A 23,376-nucleotide genomic window follows, 5' to 3' on the forward strand; every position below is an offset into this window, starting at 1 on the left:
CAGAGGCTTGCAGAGCGGAGAGCTTTGCTATGGCATGTGGATTTCTGTAAACAGCCAGCCTGAAAACAAACAGAAAGTTTCATCCCCATTCCAAACTAGAAATGATTCTTCCCATTTATAAGTACCATTAGAATTTCTGGCTACTTCAGTGCTCAGAAGAACTCTAGCTTGGAGCACAACTGTCTGAGGTTTCTGTGATCACACCTAGAACCAATGCAGCAGCAGAATCCTGCCCACAGCAGCTCTCCAGCCCAAAGCCCAGTAGTTTCTAGGTGAATTTCAGTGCCCCTCAGGGTACTGCCCATAGCGCATCCTCTTGGCACAAGGAGGACATTAAATACAGAATAGTGAGCTTTTCCAGAAGTGTTCACAGTCAAGGGTGTCATTACAGAAAATACCAGCTCAAATACAGGGGTAAATGACACCAGGCAGGGCCTGCAGCTAAAAGTTGCTGGGGTGTTCAATTATGGAGTTACTTTTCAGGACAAAATTGTGCCTTACCCTGAAAGCTAAAGATGTTTATGCATTTCCACTCACCTAGACCTTAAATACACACAGGAAATAGAAATCTGTGAATACATGGGAAGAGAAGGATGGTTAAATGGTTAAGTCTTCAATAGCAGCATGTGAGATAATAAACATGTGATAAGAATTCAGCTAACCACCATCATGCCAACTTCCAGTGTCTATGAGAATTTCAATCCTGCATTCACAATAGAAAGCCTCTAAATACACGCAGGACTCAAAGTCTGCCAATAACCCAAACCCAGATCTGTCAGACCACACAGCAGATTGCTTCCATTAGAGACCTGGTTATAGGTAGCAGCTCTGAGAGCCTCAAAGCTCTGAACCAAAACTAAAAGTAAAGATAGAGCAGTCAAAAGAATAAACCCAGGCTTACTTGATGCGCTGAAGAAAGAAAGCTGAAAGAAACAAGTAAACAGCTTTCAGCTGCAAATGCTTTTATACTTCCTCCAGCTGCTTGCCGGCTAGGAGACCTATTTGTCGGTGATTATCTTATTTACTTGCAAATCAGATGTTGTTGTGAGGATCGTTCCTTCAACTGCTGTAATTATTTTGCTTTTGGTTAATTGTTAAACAGTTCTGAACCCCAAGTAGCGCGACACCCAACTGAGAAATGACTGAGGTTTCTTTATGGTCGCTAGTTATAGCTGAAAAGTTTCTTTACAAAGTAAGTGTGCGCAGTTTCTCGTTAGATTTTGAAAAGCTTGGCTTGAAACCCAAATCCTCCAGCTGGAAGCAGAGCTAGACACTGAATATATCTATTGCTTCTCCACCTCCATGGGGAGTTATAACTTCTTTACACAGGGAAATAATAAAGCTACCACTGAAGAAGTAGGGATTTTATCATTTGTATTATATATTTTAATTAGGAGAACTGCAAGGACAGCTTTCTATCTTTTTTTAAACAATACAAGTCCACATATTGTGAAAGGTAATCCCCCCCCCCCCCTCCTTTCTTTTCCCTTTCAATTTGCATCGTGTAAAGAACAGAAGTCTCCAAAATCTATCTACTCAACTTCAGCATAACATGACCAAAATCTGTCTTTCGTGGCAAAGAAAATAACTTGGACCTGCAGAGATATGAAGGGTCTGCTTAGGGAGATAAGATCTTGTTTTAAAGTGAAACTATTACTCATTACCAACACTTAAAACTGCAGTAACATGCCATTAATTTTATCACAACAGAGTACTGTATCTACGCCATGTTAATCATGCAGAGGTACTTTGAAGTCCTTTATTCTGTGGAAAAATTAGAACAACCCAGATAAACATTGCCTAGAGCTTCCTCATAACCATCCCACATAGTTCAACTGTAATCTATGCTATAAAGAACAAGGCTTAAATTGTCGAGGGTGTAAACAAGCACAAGAGAGGAATGAATTGAAGAAAGGCATATTTATGCTGCTCAGCCTACATGGGAGGCACCCTCCCTTTTATCTTGCTGAACTGAATGGCAAGATGCCTACTCAGAAGGCTGCATTTTGCCATTCAGCCTTGTCCATAGGTCCAATTATAGCATTATAACACAGAATTTTGTCCAATGGAATGCCTCTCCCAAGACCTTGATAATCACAGTTATTGCAAGCAAAGCCTCTATGAGTGTCTGTCATTTTTGCAGACAGGGATTTTGCTGTCGCCTTTCATCCCTGTCCTTTGGTATCTCAAAGGGGTGCTACCTTCAGCCAAACTCAAAGCAGCTGAGGATGGGGAGCCACCATGCACCATGCCAGGGATGTTACCATCAACACTACAACAACTACCTGCAGCATGGAGCCATAATGATAAACCAGTAAAAATAATGCACAAGCATGACTGAATTCCTGAGGGAAGATGCTAGACTGATTTTTTGACATAGCTGACACCCTTTTTTGGGAATCAGTAGAAAATTCCAGATTAGAACTTTAGGACATGTAGATTTGTGTAGTTTTTAAATTTCACCAATTGTTTGATGCTCCAGCTATAGTGGAAACCCTCAAGGGACAGATACTACACAAAGTCAAGCCATGAAACTTGAAGAATTTGCTGTATAAGCCTAAATTATTAGCAAAAATAGCAGTGGACAAATTTAGAGAGATGGTGGTATAATGTTAGATTTACCAGTAGGTGCTAATAAGTGTTAGAATAGTAATGACTTTAAGTAACAATGCTCATGCTAATTGCTTTAAGGCTGACCTTAACACCATTGGCTTTACTGACATTGTCACTCAGCAGTCCTGTTCAGCCAGTCAACACCAGGCTCTAGCATTTGTCAGTCAGCAGCAAAAACAAATGAACAATTTATAGCATAAAACACAACTTCAGTGGTGAGTTTTCTGGTTGAGTTCGGAGCTCTTGTAACTTTCATGATGGTTTGTTGACCAGGAAAAACTGAGGCTGTTATTTTAATGGGGAATATGTGCTGTCTTGTCAAGTCAGACCAAGCCAGCTCCTCCTCCCTGAGCACGGCATGCGTTGGGAAAGATGGAGTGGGCAGTGGAGCACAGTGACTGGAAGTGCCTTGGGATGTCCACAGTTCAGGTTAGATGTTGTAAGTCTGTTCAGAATCAAAAGCTTCTAAAGAAATCCTAAGAGCCAGAAGTGTTGAACTGTATACCAACACATGTTTTGGAGTACTATCTTCAAACACCCATCAATTAGACACAATTAGAGTCACCACCAGGATGAATCCCAATCTGTCATTGTTGGAATCCTTTGCCTGTGACCATCTCACAGGTCCTTCCCATTCCTCACCCTATTCCCAGGAAGCAAAATAGGCTACGCATTACAGCATCAGTAACACTATGCCATCAAAGTAGTGAACATTTTTGCACAACCCTCCTCTAAATGCTATAGTAAGGGATATGCAACATCAGAGCACCCTCCAGGCAGCAGCTGTGTGCAATTGAGTGCCACCGCGCAAGCGTGGGCTCCCTGCCATAGACGTACTCTTGACTGTGTGCAGGAGTGAAGGCTGTGTATTTAAAAAGAAAAAGAAGAAAAAAAAAAAAAAGAAAAAAAAAAAGAAAAAAAAAGTAAAGTAAAAAAGCTTGAATTTACCCAATGTACTGAAATAATACAGTGTTATGTTTTAGACAGGGACAATTACTCAACATTGGGGAATCTCACTCCAGCAATTACTGGCATGCTAATAACCCTGCACGGCACTGAGGTCAGAGAGCTGAATTCAATGTCTCCTGAAGCACCTGTTCTGAACAAGCCCAAGACTTTCCCAGGCTGTTGTTCCAGGGATCTCCACAGTGATTCAACATAATCTAGAGATCATTTCGAAACACTGGCAGCAAGCTCGTCAACAGAGAAAAAAAAACACGAGTAGATTAAGCACAGAAACACAGATATGGTGAGGAGTGATGAATAAACCCAGGGCACAGAGCTGTGTCCTGAGCTATTCCAATAAAGTGTAGCCATCATCACTAAGAACTAAGACAACAGCCTGGGTTTTCTGCATTAAACACACCATGCCTTCTTCTCTGAACACAAATAAGCTTTGGTCTGAATATATATGATATGTGGTCGGCTGTTACTTTGGATGGTACTGAGCTCCAGATATGCATATTTGAAATATTGTGAAAGCAGGTCTCTCTTGCTCTTTCTCATTTGGCATAAATCTATTCCTTATGCCACTTAGAATCTGGTGATTTATTTTTGTAGGCTGCCATGGAAGTGTTACAGGAAGGGAATAGGAACTTGCTTGGGAGGACCTACCTTCTACACACTACCTTTGCAAACTAAGACTTTTTAGTTCATTTGCATGTTTTACTGACTCAATTTTGGAAACGAAATATTGCCTTGAAGACTTGCAGGGGCTGACTCATGTGCGAAGATTAAATCTTGATGAAGGATATGGCATTGTGAGCACAATGTGTGATGAAACATTCCTTACTGTTCTGAAAATGCTGCTTGCTCATAATGCAATAATTGCTGACACTTGTCAATCTCATATTACCTTTGGTATTGTGTTTTATCAAAGCAGTTCTAAAGAATGACCATAAACACAGGTAGCGAAGGGCACTATGTAGGGGCAAGTAACTCTTAAGAGTAGCAACATGAAGATGAAGGCTTCTGAACTCTCCCCATGGGGTTTTGTGCCACACACAAATCCAGGGGACCCAAACTTTCCAGGGATTTTATTTAATAAGCTGTTTTGAAAGTTTACCACATTCTGAGCAGTTCTTCCTCACCTGTAAACGTGAACCAAAAAGTCTTCCCAAACATGTTTCTTTCCTTCCTAATCTAGCGGCTTTTCTCTGCCAGCATGGCCAAATCACTCTTCTGCTTCATTTATATCTGCAACCAAACACCAAAACTCAGCTGTCCTGTTTGGGAAATACTATCATTTCTGTTAGATGTGTCAAAAGATAGCAACAGCTGAGTCTGATCCAAGCTTCTCCGTGGAAGTGTCATTTAGCCTTAAGGCAGCAAATACAATTTTCTGTGAAAAGTGACATCATAATAACCCACATTCAACAAAACATCAGCAACAGCATAAAATGGTGAAAAGCAAAGCAGCAGAGAAAGTGACACTTGGAGTTCTCTCCCAGGGTAAACAGAATAAGAGGTCAAAGCAAGGGGCTGGCACAGGCTTTCATCAGGTTTATTTTTACGAAGAGGCAACCATGAAGCTCTGCAGAGGCTGCGGTGTAGCAGCAGCTCTCCTGGTGCCGTTGGCACCAATGACCCCGGACATGGAGCCAGGCTGCTTCTATGACCCTGGCCTGAGCTGTGCACTGGAGCATGCCCCTTGGCTTTCAGACAGTAAATTTGCACCTCAGCTTGCCCGCAGCGCATTCTGATAATTCTCATAGGCCCAACAGGAGCAGGCTGGTGCCACTGGAGGGCAGCAGCTTCAGCGTGCAGACAGCCTGCACTTCTGCTGCAGCTTGCACTTCCAAGCAGCCCCACTGTCCGAGCACCTCCCCTATGGTGTAATATCCTGCTCCAAGCACGGCCCCACCTGGCAGGGAAGGGCAGTGAAGAGGAAGATGCTCCTGCTGGTGCCCAGAACCTCTGCTTTAATACTTTGGGTGTTTTGTCATGTCAACTGCTTTATTATTAAAAAGTGGCTTCTTTTAAAATGTAGGCACCTGGAAGGCGATCTTGTATACCTGGAATTGCTCAGCTAAGGGGTCACACCATACCTCTCTTTTGAAATCAAGATGATTGGAAGCAGCCGTCTGTCTTGATTGTTAAAAGCTATCATCATAAAACAAAAGAAAAGCAACTTGATCTTGGAAATTGTCCATTTACTGAAACAAAATATCCTGAGTAAACACGGAGGTAAATGTATGTGAAATCATGACCTTTTTTTTTCTTTCCAGTTCAGAGTTATTACAGAGTCTTGGGGAATGTAACCCAAGTAGTATACTATTAACATTGTATTAACATACCATGTTACATGTGTAATGCCTTGGAAGGTGCCAGTGAGGCACCCGGGCGGCCCTTTGTTCTGCGGAAATCTTGGGATGTTTCTGAGTGGATATAATTGCTAGAATGACATAGTATTTCCTAGGCACAAAGAGACTTTAAATAAGCCAGCACACGTATTTAGCCATTAGAGAAGAAGGAAATCAAAATAATCTTTAGAATAAAAACAGCATGTGAAGTTGCTTGGCATGAGCAGGATACAGCTGGCTTCCCAAGTAGCGTCTGCCTGGAGGGACTCACTGCTGGCACCAGCTGGGCAGACACAGAAGTAAGGAACTGGTGCTTCAAGTCTCCAGGTGACTGCTAATATTCATGAGTGAAGGTGCTTCATCCCCCCGCCCTCCCCCCCAAAAAAAAGCAGTTTGGGAAGATTTTAATGCAGAAATATGAAGAACTGCAACCTGTCAGAAGACTTCCACGTAGGACTGGATACACATTAGAACATAACATTTTAAAAAATACACATTTTGCTATAATCTCAAGGCAAATACTTTTGAAAACACAGATCCATGTTTCCCCATGACTAAAACTTGCTCTCGCTGATTTCCAGGCTGCAGCCTAAACTGAACAGAAGATATCCCATTTTTTCACAGCAGAACCAAACCTTAATTTCCCCTGGGCATCAAGTTGTAGCTGGTTTGGGAAAAGGGTCAAGGACAGCTTCTGTTCCTCTATATAACAGAGTATCTCCAGGAGAGCATTGCAAATGAGTAGCAGAGGAAAAAGGAGATTCAGAAGGCCAATGGTTTGATGCAGCAGCCTTTTAATGTGAATGCAGAGTGGAGTAAACATTTGCAGAAAGAATAATGAAGTCTAGAAAAGCATATATTTCTAGAAACAAGGAAAGCTAGAACCAGTTACCCATTCCAGTGTGGTGCATTTCATCAAGATGTTCTTTTTCCTCATTTTTGCTGAGTGTGACATTCAAATCCCTAGGTGTGCTTTTTTGTTTGTTTAAATCACAAAGTCAAACTGTGTAGAGGAAGTTAAAGGCACAGATTTAAGATGCAAAGCCACAAGAATAAAGAAAGCATTAATCTAAGCTAAAGCACTATACGGGAATTAGAAGCAAGGTCCTGATTTTGGGGTGCTTCCCCCTGTAGTAGGAAGAACCTTGAAAGCCATGCCTGTAAATGACGATCCGTATCCGTTCACTCCTTTGCTTGCTGTTTTCCTGCGATTATTTTCTGGGGTAAGCTGATTAGAGCTTCTTGCAGAAGGCTCTCTGGCATGGATGCTTCCACTGGGTGGAATAAGTGTAGGAGCGCTCTGGCACACACTGAGGCACGCACTGAGGCTCACACTGGGGCACGCACTGGGGCACGCACTGGGGCACGCACTGGGGCATGCACGGAGGTGGACAAGGAGGTGGACAGGGCGGTGGACAGGGCGGTGGACAGGGCGGTGGACAGGGCGGTGGACAGGGTGCCGGACAGGGTGCCACACACGGGGCCTCACACTTTGTCACAAGCTTTGTGGCACAGGGCTCAGCGCAGGGCAGTGCGCACTCAGCCCCCTTCTGCGCTGAGCCGATGGCTACACCTGACTCCAGGGCGCTGGCCAGCTCGGCTGATTCCGTGGAGCCCACGATGGTCTCTTGTGGGTAGGTGGTGAGGATGGGCCCTGGGATGGTGACGACCACAGGTGGTGGGAAGATGATGACACGGGAGTCAGGGCAGGAGATGACGCAGGGCTCACTGCAGGCAGCAGCGCAGGGCTCGGGGCCTTTCAGATTGCCTACAGCAGCACATGGCTCTGTGCACAGGGTTTTCTCACAAGACATCGTTTAGCTGTGCTGTAGACCTGCAAGAAAGGAGCAAATATCACCTCCAAGAGCCAACGGGGCAAGGTCAGTGCTGAAGCTAAGCAAGTGTTAACCCTGAAGAGACACCGTGGATTCTTTTGCTTTCAAACTAAATCAAAGAGTGGAGAAATAATTTGGAAAACATAAAACTATATTTTGAGCTGTCATTTCAAGCTTATGCAAATGCCTAATCAAAGGGCCAAATAAAGGAGGTAGGCAGTCTGTTGTTTGAGATTGAACGGAGTACTCTTTTTTTAGCCAAAATGATTACCTTTTTTTTTCTCTAGCTCAGCAGGATATTAGAAAAGCCTAGGTGGGGTTCAATTTGACTCAAGCTATTTTTCTTGGATTTTGTTTGTTTGTTTTTTGTTTTAGACACAATGCCAAAATAGACATTATTCATCTAAGCTTCTCCTGGCCCTTAAGCCCTAATCCAGGTATCTTCAGGCTCCCACCCTTTCAAGCTGCTTCATTTTATCAATCCAGTGCTCTTCAACTGACCTGCAACTCCCTCAGCAGAATCAAAACCATGGGAAATGAATGCCTAAGAAATCCATACATGCAGTACGAAACACATATATAGGTTAATATATGCTTTCACAGCCTGTTGAATGCTTTGCATAAGAGCATTTTCTTGCATAAATAGTAGAAAAACACCCAAAGCAACTCCCGGAGAAATGTACACCTTAAGTAGACATTCACTTTTTTCCCCATTTCTTCTGCAGAGCTGCATTTAGCAATGCCAAAATATTGTCCTGGGCTATTCAGGACAAGTGCCCAAAGAGGGTCTCAGGTGCAGCATTCCCAAATTCAGACCAGGAGCTCTGCAGGGCCACATCCACAGACACGCGGTGTCCTGAGGGCTGCCTCTGCTCTGAGGGTGACTGCAGCCATCTCACCATCTCACTGTTTGTATTGCCTATCTCAATATTCACCCATCTTGTCTCTGCCCAAGGTAAGATAACAATCAGTAGCCATGAGGTCTGAAAAATGCTGCCAGATGTGTACTGCTTGCTAAAATAAACTATGGCTCCCCAAAGGCCTTATACATTAAATCTCTATATGACAAAAGTAGATGTCTTTAATTTTATCCAGATTTCAAATGCAGTTTAAAGCCTCAGTCCATTGCCGCCTTCAAATGAATAATAAGCAAATGAATTTCTTGTATATTGTAAATAAATTCCTGACGATCATACAAAATTGCAGAATATTAATCCAAAATTCAACCCCAGAATTCACCCAGATATTTCAATAAATGCTGATCTTTTGGTTTTTTTTGTTTTGTTTTGTTTTTGCTTTTGTTTTCTTTTTAGAAAGAAGAAATTATATCAGAATCCAACTTACTCTGTTCACCGAGGAGAAGTCACGAGAACCTGCTGGAAGGTGTCTGAATCATGGGTGGTTTTATATACCGTCCTGGACCACCAGGCTGATGCAAGAAAATAACGTCATATTTGTGCATTAGGTTCCATTACTCCCCAAACAAAATTTGACGTGTAATTACAGTAATTGTTTTGCTTGCTGTTTGTGTTGATTACCCTATTCTAACCAGCATGTGACTTCAACAGTCCCATCCCCAGATTCCTTTCATTTCAGGATTTTAAGCATCAAACCCCTTCTTGAAGCCCTGAGAGCATGAAGGCAGCCTATAGCAGTAAGCCCTAGCTTGCACACAACCCCAGCCATGCTGCAGCAACTCAGAGCCTCTGTGGGACTCCATTCCTTTAGAAAACAGGGGTTTGTTTTCCTTCCCTAAGCATCTTGACCTCCAAGAATGCATAAGAGCCTAACCTAATATTAGCAGTAAGTGTGCTTGCTAGTTTGAAGCTAGTTAGGGCATGTTTACAGAAACTGTAGTCACTGTATGAGTGTAGTGTCCAGGATTGCCTTGGAGAGACACTCCTGGGGCTGAGCTTTGCTTGTAGTCGCTCCTCACTTCATGTCTGAGTCTCTTCCAAGCAGGGATGCATTACTATGCAAGGGCTTGGTGTGGCAGCAGCCTCAGCCAAATGCAGGAAGAAACATGAAGGGAGAAAGCTCTCTTTGGTGACAGCAGGATCTAGGAACTGCTCGGTCTGGTTTGGATTAAATCACTGTCTCTCCAGTCACTTCTCCAGTGGTTATGGTCAGAAAAATCCCTAAATATGGAGACCTGAGTGTGCCTGACCTGAATAAGGGAGCAGAGCTCTGGCAAAGCAAGCAAGGCTGGAACATCCCCATTTACCATGCAGGCTGGCCAGGGAAAAGAGCACCACTGCTTTATTTAAGATTGCTCAGGAAGGCTTTGGTGATTCAGAGTTACCAGTCTGTGCCCAGTTTGACATGCTGTGATGAACAGCATCTCCCTGTGTTTGAGGCACAGATCCAGCCCCCTCAGATGGCATAATAATATTTAATTTTGTAAATATGCCCTGTTTTGGAAAGGTGAATATTTGGCCAACATATTTTAAATAGTATGATTAGGCTAACAAATGCAGAGCTGGCTTTTAATCAGAAAGCAAAACAAAACAAAGAGATCCAAATTCCCAAGGTGCTTATCATTGCTTGAATCAGAGAATCACATGGGTGGCCCTGGCATATATATTTTAAAGTGACGCTATGATTCAATACTGTGGAGTTTTATACTGGCAGCCTGTTATTAACCTCCTAACACCACAACACTTTGCATGTATAAAACATTAGTGGGTGTTTGCAAAACTGTCTGAAAGCATTTCCTCAGAACATTTCCAATAAGTGCTTTTGCCTACAGGATCCTCTGAAATCCCTTTGCTTCCAAGAGATAATTGATAGCACAGAAGTTTGCAACATCACTAATAAAGGAAAATGCGTACATATGGGTACTGGGAGGGGGGAAAAGGGGGGAGGTTAGGAACCCAGAAACTATTCAGTGTACACAAACACCCTTTGCTTGGATGAACCCAAGAGCATGGTGACAATCAGAATTATTCTTACCCAGAGAGAGCTGCAGCTGCAGCTTTTACCAACTGTTCTGGACCTGTTCAGGGGAGATGAGATGTGATGCTGAGAGAGGATTTCAGTGGTTTCTGCCCAGGCACAGCCTGACATTTCAGCTTCTGGCACCTTCAGAAAGCAGAGCCTGGCACCGCCCAGTTCCTTCCCTTAGTTTTGAGCCCACCTCCTGCACTTCGCTGGTGCTCAGCCCACTTGGCAGCCTCCTCCTGGGGCTTTCACCAATGCCCATGACCTCAGGACCCCTCCAGCCCTCAGCCTCAGTCTCTTACCCTCAGCCTTCTGCCAACAACCTCAGGGCCCCTTCAGCCTCAGCCTCCATCCTTCAGCCTCAGCCTCCAGCCCTCTGTCTCAGGACCCCTCCATCCCACAGCCTCTTACCCTCAGCCTCCAGCCCTCAGCCTCAGCATCTTGCTCTCAGCCTCCTGCCCTCAGCCTAGGACCTGCCTCAGCCTCAGCCTCCCTTCAAACAGAACCCACAGCAGGAGCAGGTCTGCAGCAGCCTCCTTCGACTACCTGAGCTCCGGGAGCAACTCTAGAGGGAGCACCTGAGCCCAGCTTTCCCATCCACACATGCATTTATGCTCCTGATGATACCTGTTTACGTTTTTACGGGCAGTGATGAGGAGGTAGTCGTGCAGACACCACTGGGAGAGGATTTTTGGAGAACTCAGAAACTAGAGAAGTAACAAGTGTGGTTATGAACAGGCAAACTACATGGATGTGAATTGCTTGAGGAGGAGAACATCTTTCAGAATCTGCTGTGCAAACCAAAGGGCTCAAAAAAAAAAAAAGATCGTTTTGGAAAAAAAAAAAGTGTGCAATTGTATGAAGCAGCTACAGAAAGAGAACTGCTGAGGTTTCTCATCCCATACTCTCCCCTGAATTATCTCTGGAAAAGGTTTGACAGAGCTGCTCTCAACAGTGTCCCAGCCCTGGGATACCACTGTCTCATTTATATGTGTTCAAGGAAAGACTGGATGTTGCGTTGAGGGACATGGTTTAGTAGGATCTATTGGGAATAGGTGAACGGTTGGACTGGGTGATCTTTTAGGTCTTTTCCAACCTTAGTGATTCTATGATTCTATGATTCTATGTCAGCACCTCACTGCTTCTGCAGTTGGGAGTTCTTTCCCCCTCAAATTGATTTTGCTCTTCTTTGTTGCAATGTAAGCCAATGACTTAATCTCCTATTATCCCACTGGATATAAAAGGGTTTTTACTTCCTTTCTCCTTGAAGAAATGTTGTACAATTTCATACCCCTTTGTGTGAGCCCCTCTACAATAAGTAAATCAAAGGTTCTGGATAGTTTCTGTGAAATAAGATCAAGAATAGATGCAAATAACTGTGGGCAAAGGGGAGATCTCTCCAAATAGGCTGTGATTAGAGAAGGAAGAACATGCAAATAAATCATTATAACTACAATTAGCAATTGAAATAATTTGGCAGGGATGAATGATTCCCAAAAGATTTTAAATCAAAAGTGGGAAATTATGGAGTAGATTTAAAGTACTGGGTAATATTTTCTGGTTTAAATAGTCCAGAAGTTCCTTCTGGCACAAAAGCATAGTGAGCAGAGTGGCATGACCAGATTCATAAGGATGAGTCATTTTATTATGGGAAAGTATCCACATAGGAATTAAGCGGCACATGGAGCACTTAGTTAAGCCAGAGCCCAAGGGCAGACATGCACACAAATCCCAATATCCAGAAATTCTTTAGAAAAATCGAAAACCAAAGCCTTTCATATCAACAAATTATTACATTATAATTGATTTAAACAGGTATTGCAGGTTCCTATTCTCAAAAGGAACATGGCTGTCACTAGGCTGTATTTCTAGGAAGGCACTGGTTGATTTACCTTTTTGATTCTATGCCGCATGACTTTACCACAAACACCAAAGGATCTGGTGTATGATTTATTAATCTTACCCATCAACCATAACACTTTGGTGTAATAAAGGGGTTTGATTCTCATTTAGAACACTTGCAGATCTGCTGAATTACTCAAAAGGTGACTTGAAAACACAGATTAAGAGGAAAAAAAAATAGAGAGAGTTGAGTTTGAATGCAAAATAAGTTTAATGACAGGGAAGTACAGTGCACATTTGGTGAAGGTGGTCACAAAGTACACAGGACATTTCCCTGTGAGCTCAGTGCAGCCCAGGAATGGGAGACATTGGCTTTTCAGAAGTAACCACAGCTTCCCCCACCAGACCTGCGGGACCCAGAGGAGCCAAGGCCTCCATAGCAGCTCGCTATGCCAAAGGAGCGCCCTCCCCCAGAGGAGCCACCGCCGTAGGAGCTGCCTCCTCCAAAGCCACCTCCGTAGCAGCTCCTGGAGCTGATGGATCTTCTGCCTCCAAATGAGCCCCCGGAGCTAAATGACCTGCCCCCTCCATAGGAGCCCCCTATGCCCCCTCCATAGGAACCCCCTACACCACCTCCATAGGAGCTGCCTCCTCCATAGGAGCCACCAGAACCAAAAGAGCCTCCAGATTCACTGGGGCCCAGTGATCCTGAGAAGCCTCCAATGGGTACTGGGAATGAAGAGCCCACAATGGTCTCCTGTGGGAAGGAGGTGAGGGTGGGGCCTGGGAAGGTGATGACCACAGGTGGGGCGTAGACGAGGGCACGGGAGTCCCCACAGGAGGCGACGCAGGGCTGGCTGCAGACGTCGGCATAGGGCTGCGGGCAGGTCACCTCACAGGGTGCGGAGCATCTGCTGCTCATCAGCTGTCCTCCTGAAGACATCTTTTGTGATGCAGATATACCTGCAGCAGTGAGTAAGGAGTTAAAATAAAACATATGTGCGTCTCTGTGCTCTCGTACCAGACTCGTGATGACACAAACTGTGTGCTTCTTATAGAATGAATGATTTTCTTACAATATGAGACTATTTTCTTACTGTATTCTTCTTATCTTCTGTCCAAACTGAAATATTATTGCTCAGTATGGCTAAGTCTAAACAATACAGATCCTAAAGCAACTTCTCTTGCAGTCTGGTGTAGCAGCCAGTAAGGAATAAATCTTTCCAAAGTACCTTCCTCCTGCCTTGGTTCTGAACCAGTGTTTGTTCTGATCAGTGTTCCACCACTGATCAGTTCTGCTAGAGACCCATTTCTGCCTCAATGTTGTCAGTTAATGGGTTATTTTGGAAACAGATTTGTCAGACTGTGTAGTTACAAAGCAAAAATCAACTGAGGTTATGTCTTCTGCATTAATGTATACACATCTCTTAATAACTGCCGAGTTCCAAGTTGTAACCTCCTTATCAAATTAAGAGGACTTAACTGACCCCTTCCCTTTGTAGTTTGGATGAACACAGCCTCGCATTTTAAGACCACTTATCTACCATTGGCTACAGCTGAATGGCTACAAATATCCTAATATTTAACAAAACCAACATTTCTGAGCATCACAGAGAACTGACACAGAGTTCATTCCCCAGTTAAACAGCAATAGAAACATCTCAGTAACTGTAAAGGAAGTTAAGGAGAAATACTTACCAGGCTCACAGAGAAAACCTGATGAAGTGAAGTCGTTGGTGAACCTGGAAGAAATGCAGTGCTTTTATACAGTCCTTCCAACTGCTAGCAGGATACGCAACACACTCCTGCACATGGGGCATAGTAGTTAGCCAGCAAAGCATTTTGCTGTATAAGCTACTTCTAATTGTAATAATTGTTTTGATAACTGATAATGGCTAGTAAATCAGCCCCGCATCATTCTATATACTCAACACGCCCTTTGTCTTACTGTAATACCTAAATGGTTTTTTTCCTATTCGTTTTTATGAGTAGTGCCATCTCCTGACCTCATTTGAAATGCAGTGGCAATGAATTGAGCTCTGTTTGCTGACCAAGGTAAAGGCATCAGTCTTTAGGACGACAAAGACACGAGCTTTCCTTTGTGAGGGGAAACATTTTCTGTTCTGCAGAAGGTTCTGTTGAAATTAAGAATTGCAAATAATTGGGAGAGTTGCGAATTTCATCCCTGCAGCTCCTCAGATGGGGCAGGTCAGTTCTGTCTAACATCCACCCAAATAACTGCTTACAGAGGACCTTCATCAAACGTACACTGTCATCCAATTAACTACAAGGAAGCACTGCGTGAGAACATTTAATGCTTTTATTGCTCTCCTTCTTTTGTCACCTTCAAGGAGAGCTGTGATGGTTTAGCAAGACTGACGTTCTCCAGGAGGCATCACTAAGGGAACAAATAAAGACTTTTTGGGCATGGAATGGATGCATGTGGAGTGTGTCTAAAGGTGGTTTACAATAAAACAACTGTAAGAGTCTTAAGAATGGAAAGAGACTCTTATTTTATTTCATTCACAAATACCCCAGCAGTATTTCTGGAATAGTGCTTGGAAGTCTCGTGTACCAAAAGACAGGGCTAAGAGTCCTTAAATAGAAAGAGATCTCTCCATGCAAAATCTCCTTTACCAATAACCAGGGGGAGATGATCAGATGTGATCAACCTTTTTGTGGGTTGTAACAAGCATCAGGTGGACAGATGACAGCAGTATCAAACATCCAACTTCAGTGCTTTGTTGCTGAGTCCAAATAATCTGAAGTAATTGTCGACTTTGGCTCTCAGTCACAGCTATGGGAAGAGAGCAACCGCAGATGATCTGAAACGAATTGGTTTGGTTTCCAGCCTGTTCCAGTTGTCACACTGTACTTAATGTTTCCATCACAGGTTTCCTGTGTTTTCATACACCATTAGAAAATAGAGCACGAAGAGCTTACACAGTTAAAACCTTGCATCAGAACGCGAACGAGTTCCGTCAGGCATCAGTGGGCAGCTCATGATGTGACAGTTTTTGCTAGTCAGCAGTTCTTCGTTAGCTGCTCAGTTAATGTCAATCGTCTACAGTTGAGAAATACCAATTTACATGGAGGACCCTGGGCACTGCCTTCTGCTTCTTCCCACCACAGGTGAGTGGCAGCATTCTGTTTGTCACCTAACTGTTGCTACCCCAGTTTTGAAGAAGAGAAATGGAATATTATGCATAAAAGCAGTTCATCAGCTGGGTAGAGTCCTTATATAGAATTATAGCACCATTCCCATTTCAATTTTGGTGAGGGCCGGGAACAGTATCAACTGCTATGTGAATCTGTCATGGTCAGAGAATAAGCTAAAACTCATTATGCTTGTAAAATGCTTGTAACGTGACTTGGAGTTGAGAATAAAGTTGTGATCACATCACTTAAGAGAACAATTAGAACAATTAACGAAATAATCCATATAGCAAAACACAGTTTGGCAATAGGTAGGAAGCTCTTGCACAAAGCATAGCTCACATCCTACTGGTGGTCTGAGAAGGGATATAAATACGAGTGCTCTGAGTGCTGCAGTCTCATCCACAGCCACTCTCCATCTACACCTCTCCAGATCCGGTGAGTTGGATCTCCTTCATTCTCTATTGGAAGCTTTAGAAAACTATTTTCTGCTCTTCTCTGAGTACATAGTTCTTGTATGAGAAAGGTGCTGCTAAGCTATGTTGTTTCCTTCTACTTTTAATGTCATTTTGAAGCATGTCTTTGTAGATAAAGATTTTTAACAGTAAGACTGAATTTTTGCAGATGTTCCAATCAATTCAGTCTTGTCTGATCACTCCAGAGCTATGCGTTGTAAACCAACAAAATCTAAAAAGTCTTCTAAAGACTCATAGATTTTGGCTCTGCTCTCCATGTTAATCAGCATTTCTAGAGCAGCAGGGATTCAATTGTGATGTACCAGCTGGCTAGTTCATGTTCATGCATGTGCAGAAAAATTTGTAAGGGAGATAAATCTGAATCTTTCTCAAGTCATCTTTCACCTTTTTTCCATGCTGATGCAAAACTTCAGTGCTGCAAGCTTTTTTCACTCCAGCTTCTGAGCTCTGTCCTTCTGTTCTACCTCCTGCTGCAGGTATATCTGCATCACAAAAGATGTCTTCAGGAGGACAGCTGATGAGCAGCAGATGCTCCGCACCCTGTGAGGTGACCTGCCCACAGCCCTATGCCAATGTCTGCAGCCAGCCCTGCGTCACCTCCTGTGGAGACTCCCGTGCTGTCATCTATCCCCCGCCTGTGCTCATCAACTTCCCAGGCCCCATCCTCAACTCCTGCCCACAGGAGAGCGTCGTGGGTTCTTCATTCCCATCACCCATTGGGGGCTTCTCAGGGCCACAGGGCCCCAGTGAATCAGGGGGCTCTTTTAGTTCTGGTGGCTCCTATGGAGGAGGCAGCTCCTATGGAGGGGGCATAGGGGGCTCCTATGGAGGAGGCAGGTCATTTGGCTCCGGGGGCTCATTTGGAGGCAGAAGATCCATCAGCTCCAGGAGCTGCTACGGAGGTGGCTTTGGAGGAGGCAGCTCCTACGGCGGTGGCTCCTCTGGGGGAGGGCGCTCCTTTGGCATAGCGAGCTGCTATGGAGGCCTTGGCTCCTCTGGGTCCCGCAGGTCTGGTGGGGGAAGCTGTGGTTACTTCTGAAAAGCCAATGTCTCCCATTCCTGGGCTGCACTGAGCTCACAGGGAAATGTCCTGCGTGCTCTGTGACTGCCTTCACCAAATGTGCACTGTACTTCCCTGTCATTAAACTTATCTTGCATCAGTACGTTTGCCTCATGGTTTTCTTTTTCACCTTTTCACCTTGAAATCTCTTTGATTATGAAATACTTATTCATGCAGCTGACTGACAGCTGAACACTGGTTGCTCAAATCTTTAAGAGGAAAAAAACTTCTTCTCTACTGTATCCAAAGAGGCTTCAATTATTTATTTATCTGACCTCTATTTTCGTCTTAATTTTGACAAGGATATGGAGGCTAGATTTTCAAAGTGGGACCGGGGACTGAAGACAGTCATATTCTGTGATTTGTCTCAGCTGATAGATTCCATGTTTCGGCTCATCCTTCACAATTGCATAAACATGAGTGATTTTATAGTAAAACATGAAATATTAAAAACAAAGGCAAATAAATCTTTGCTTGGTTCCCGATTTTAACTATATATTTTCCAAGTAATATCAGCAAAAAACAAGGGAGCCAGACTTAAATGCGTCTTTAGCATTCAATAGACAAGTCTTGGAAATTCACCCGTTGATCTCTTTGCATTTCTACTCCCAGTAACTACGGAAAACAAAAAACAGGGCATTATTTCTCAGTCTCCTGTTACTCATCACTTATGAAACTCTCCCTTGCATACCACTGTGACCTGAAAGCAATTATGCTGTCATATAAATACAGCCCACTGATAACGCCATACTGAAAGAAAATTCCCAAATTTCTTCTCCAGTTTATCCTTCAAATACAAGGAGATCAATCTCAGACATCAAATTAGGCATATCACACAATTGTAGGGGTTGGAAGGGACCTCCAGAGATTGTGGAGTCCAACCTGTCTGCAAAGCAGGCTCTCTACAACAGGTTGCACAGGTAGGTGTCCAGCTGGGTCTTGAATATCACCAAAGAAGGAGAATCCACAACGTCCCTGGGCAGCCTGTTCCAGTGCTCCGTAACCCTTACCATGAAGAAGTTCCTTTGCATATTGGTGCAGAACTTCCTATGCTCCAGTTTACAGCTGTTTCCCCTTGTCCTGTCCCTGCAGACTGCTGAAAAGAGATTGGCCGTGTCTCTTTGCCTCCCACAAGTAAGATATTTGTAAACATAAATAAGTTCACCTCTGAGTCTTTTTTTCTCAAGGCTGAACAGACTCAGTTCAGACGGGGAGGATCACATCCCTTGACCTGCTGGCCATGATCCTTTTAATGCACCTCAGGATCCCGTTGGCCTTCTTGGCCACCAGGGCACACTGCTGCCCCATGTCCAACCTGTCACCCACCAAGGCCCCCAGGTCCTGCTCTGCAGAGCTCCTCTCCAGCAGGTCACGTCCCAACCTACTCTGATACATGCGGTTATTTCTTCCCAGGTGCAAGACTCTGCACTTGCTTTTGTTAAACCTCATCTGATTTATCGCTGCCCAGCTCTCCAGACTGTCTAGGTCTTGCTGAATGGCAGCACAGCCTTCTGGTGTGTCAGCCACTCCTCCCAGCTTTGTACCGTCAGCATACTTACTTATAGTAGAAAATATTTCCTCATCAAGGTCATTGATGAAGGTATTGAATAAGATCAAGACCCCTGGGGAACACTGCTAGTCACAGGTCTCCAACCAGACTCTGCTTTAGCAGACACAACCCCGTGAGCTCAGCCAGTCAACCAGTTCTCAACCCACCTCATCATCCACTCATCTTTCCCCACACTTTCTCAGCTTCATTATCTGGATGTCATGGGAGACAGTATCAAAAGCCTTGCCAAAGTCAAGGCAGGTGACATGGTTGATCTTCTTGAGATGTGACATTTCAGCTCTCATCCCTCATTTGACATGAAATTAAATATTTGCTCTGATGGAAAAAGATTTCTGTAAGGGTTGTCTGTGGCAAAGGATTTCTGCTTGTTGCCTGTTCCTACACCAGCACAAATTATTGAGTCATCAGCTTCAGAAACCTCTGCGCCCTACAGAAATGCAATCCCAAACTGCTTTGCATATTTAATTTTGAATGCCTCATTCAACTACTCATTTTCACAACACCTGTATTACTTAAGCAATTACTACCATATTACCATAAAAACACATAATTGCCACTCATAGATGACATTAAAAGCTCTAGGAAGCCTAATGAACTAGTGGAAAAGATAGGACCAAAACTGTCCTTGGGAGAAAGAAAAACTGAACACAGTTTGATTTTAATTCCAAGGGGAAATAGGATGCACTGCAGAATGAGATGGCAGCCCAACATGAAGCAGAAACCTTCTCACTTCCAGAGACAAATACAGACATCACTGCATGTGAGGAGTTGACTTTCGGTCTGTTATTCTTAATCTGTCACAGTTTTATTGACAATCTCCTTGTCAGGCCTTTCCAATGACCTTTTTTTTTTTTTACATTGGCATAATGAAAATAGGTATCTATTATCATAGGGTGATTAACAGAAGCTGTCATTAATAAAACCAAGCCAAAAAGAGGTGTGGGCCCGCATTTCAGAGGTATCAAGCAAGGGAGGCTCCTACTGACACAAAAAGCTTTCCCCATCTCCTAAAGAAGTCCTATTTGCAGCCTCAGAACTTGTGTTTTCACCTCCCAGCTCAATGCCTGGTCTATGCTCACAGTAATCCAAGAGGCCTGATTCTGCCATGGTGCTGGATCAACCACTCAGTCGATAGAGTACAGGTGGTGATGCAAAGAATGCTGACTCCCCCATCAGAAGTGATGCAATTTGGGAGGTATTATACCTAAACCCAAGGCTTGCAAATAATTTGTGGGGCTGACACATCGGCTAGGTGCCTTCCTGAAAGCCATTATGGATAAACACAGAGAGATCAACTCTTGTTTCAACCAGAATCATTAAGTTTAGACAAAAGGAAACTGCTGGGTGTTGTAATTCACTAATTATGAACTGAAAGGAGAACAATTAGGAAGATTAGAATAATATGTTTTTGTGATAAATGACAAGAATTCAATGGACGATGGATGACCTCATATCCATCCTATTGTCTGAGAACATATATAACAGGGTATGGAAATAAGAAATCTTCTATCCTTCCATCTCCACTGATATCTTCCTTGGAGACAACAGGGTAAGTCTGATCTCAGTGCATGTCTGTAGCTATAGATCATGTAGAATTTATGTATGTTTTCTTATCCTGTAAAATGCTAGTAATTTTAGAAATGTTGAAGAAAGAGAAGAGCAGAAGTCAATAGAAAAAAACTAAGATAAAGGGAAGAACATAGTAAGGAAGAGCCTCATCTGCTCCTTTCCACTAGAGATTTTTCTTAGAAGTAAACCTTCTTGCTGGTTGACTGGGAAAAGGGAATGAACGGGACTTTTTAAAGCAAGTAATTGTATGAGTATCAGATAACTGAGATAATAAGAGCAATGCTTTCCAAGAGATTCTAAAGAATAAAAGATGTGGTTGGCACACAAAGGAGTAAGTGAGAAACCTTAAAAAGGGGTCAGCCAGGAAGAAAACTGTGGGGAAAATGGAGAGTGGAAGAGAGGCTTGAGCTAGAACTTGGTGGGCAGCTGCTGGGAAGGATGAGATGCATGCACTGGAAACCTGTGCATGATGGTTTCTTGACAGAACACTGTCTTTTCTAGCTACACCTCCACTCCTCAAGAAAAATGATGAACGTCAGCTCTGAGTGCTTGCCCACCTGCGAGGTGGCATGCACACAGCCGTACGCCTGCAGCAGAAGCCTTGAGCCCTGTGTTACATCCTGTGGGGACTCGAGAGCTGTGGTGTACGCCCCTCCTGTTGTCCTCACCTTCCCAGGTCCAACCCTTGCCAGCTGCTCCCAGGAGAGCATTGTGGGAACTTCAATTCCCCAGCCGTATGGTCCTGCAATCCAGTATGGCTCTGAGGAAACCCATGGAATGGGGGGCTCGGTTGGCATGTCAGGGAAGGGAGTCTCCTTTGGGGCTGGAGGGGTGTCAGGAACGGGAGGCTACTTTGGATCTCAGGGTTCAGTTGGGTATGGAAGCATGCTGGGGATGGGGGGCTCCGGTTGGTGTGGAGGTCTGTCAGGGATGGGGGACTCCTTTGGAAATGGGGGCTCCTTTGGGTTTCGGGGCTCCTCTAGGATAGGGAGCTGCTACAGCAAGCAGTCCTACAGAAGCCAGCGTGGATCCCGCTTTGGAAACTGTGGCTCCTTTTAAAGCAGCCTGAATGAATCCCTGCAGACCAGACATCGGCCTGGGGGATGAAAACACAAGGTCCGAGTCTGCAGCTGGGCCTGGCTTCCAGAGATGCGAAAACCCTTTGTGTCAGTGGGAACTTCCCTTGCTTGAAACCTCCAAAAAGCAGGCCCACGCCTCCTTTCCGTGTCATGCCTTATCTTCTATCAATAGCAGTTTCATGTAATCCCTTCTCTCTTCAATTGTTATGAGCCTTGCACCATGTCTTTCCTGGTGGAGTGGAAATGTTTTGAAAATTGAAAGTGGGACTTTTCTGCCAAGATTTCAGCTTTACTTTACTGGTTACAAAGTACCAGTGCCTTTTGTTATCAACGCAGACCTTCCAGCTGCCTTTGGACTGTATAATAGATCATTATCAGACTGCACTCTTCCATTCTGTAATGCTTACTTCATGTCATATTAAAAGTCTTGTTGAATTATAGCCCTGGATTTCTAGTTTTCTTTTTCTCTCCTTCTGCTTTACCAACTAGACTCAGAGAAATCAAACTCAAGACAAGTCAAAATAGCAGGTGGTGCTCCATGTACACAAATAGGAGCAGAATTCAATGTCCTAATGCCTAGCTGCATGCGAGCATCAATCTCACTATTTTTCACCTCCCCAGTAAGACATGCAAGATGAACTAAGACGATCAGATCTAGAGGATTGGAAGCTGAGCCAGGAATGTCTATATAAACTATTACACACATGGCATCAGTGAAGGTTGTGCCTCACACTTTACTAAAGAGAGTTACACCCCTCATGCAATTCTTACTCAATAATCTGAGGAACGAAACTCTGAGTAACAGGAGTGAAAATTGCTGGGGCACTGCTGCCTAAGGCTGACTGTGGTGCACTAAATAAAACCCAAAGAAAAATATTTCTGGACTAAAGCTGAGGGCAGAGCACCAGGCCCAGTACTTTTGGACCCCAGTTCTCACACACAGACAACACATGGGAAATAATTTCTACAAAATCCTGAATAAAATCACTATACATGTCCTCAGCCTGCAACTCAGAACACTACTCTTGCACTAAGAGAAAGGATGTCTATCCAAACAAAAGCAATCTTGCTTTCCATGCAATCAAAATATGTATTGTTGCCTAATTCTATGTGTACTGGTCTGACTAGCAGAACATCATTGTTTAGCTCAATAGACTTTTCATAAACAAATGCTGGGAATCATAATTCCACCAAAACTCTGTTAACACTACAGTACATTGCACACATAAACCCACAGTATAGTATAGATAGCAGAATATTTCTCCAAAATCTTCTGATCTAAATTCCCTTTTTGTCAGAAGACTCGCGGGCATAGGAGACCTATATTGAAGATATGAAATAATTTTTACTTTTACATCTGATTGTAAAAAAAAGAATAAAGTTGTGGAGTAAAAACAAGCATGAGACACTTCAGGATCCTTAATTATGAGAGAGCATGGGGACATCTTGTAGCTGTTGCCTGAGGGAACCAACTGTGATGTTCTTGACAAGATCTGATCATTTCCTGAATAAACACTCCAATTAAATCAACAAACCACAAGGATTAAGACAATCAAAGTGAGGAAGTGAATGTTATGCTTGGCAGAGCAGCCTGTGCTCAGCCTACTCATGAGTCCATTGTTGTGAGCAGCAACACAATCTAAACAACTCTGAATGTCTGACACAGCCATCAAGGTGAATTTCTAAGCTTCAAAGTTATCTTGGCTTTGAGGAGGAGCTGCACCAGACCACCTCTAGAGGTCCTTACAACATAAACTAGTCTATGATTGAGTTCTATGTATTAGAGTGTATACAACAGAAAGGGGAGGAGTAACTGACAGTGATATCGACTGTAGACAGTAATTATATCCCTAACAATAGTCACTGATGCTTCAGAATTGATGCACAAAATTATTTAAGACTGGTTTGTAGGTAAAGAACTGCAGCAAAATGAA

Source organism: Tetrao urogallus (assembly GCF_951394365.1).
Source record: "Tetrao urogallus genome assembly, chromosome: 28".
NCBI lineage: Eukaryota > Metazoa > Chordata > Aves > Galliformes > Phasianidae > Tetrao > Tetrao urogallus.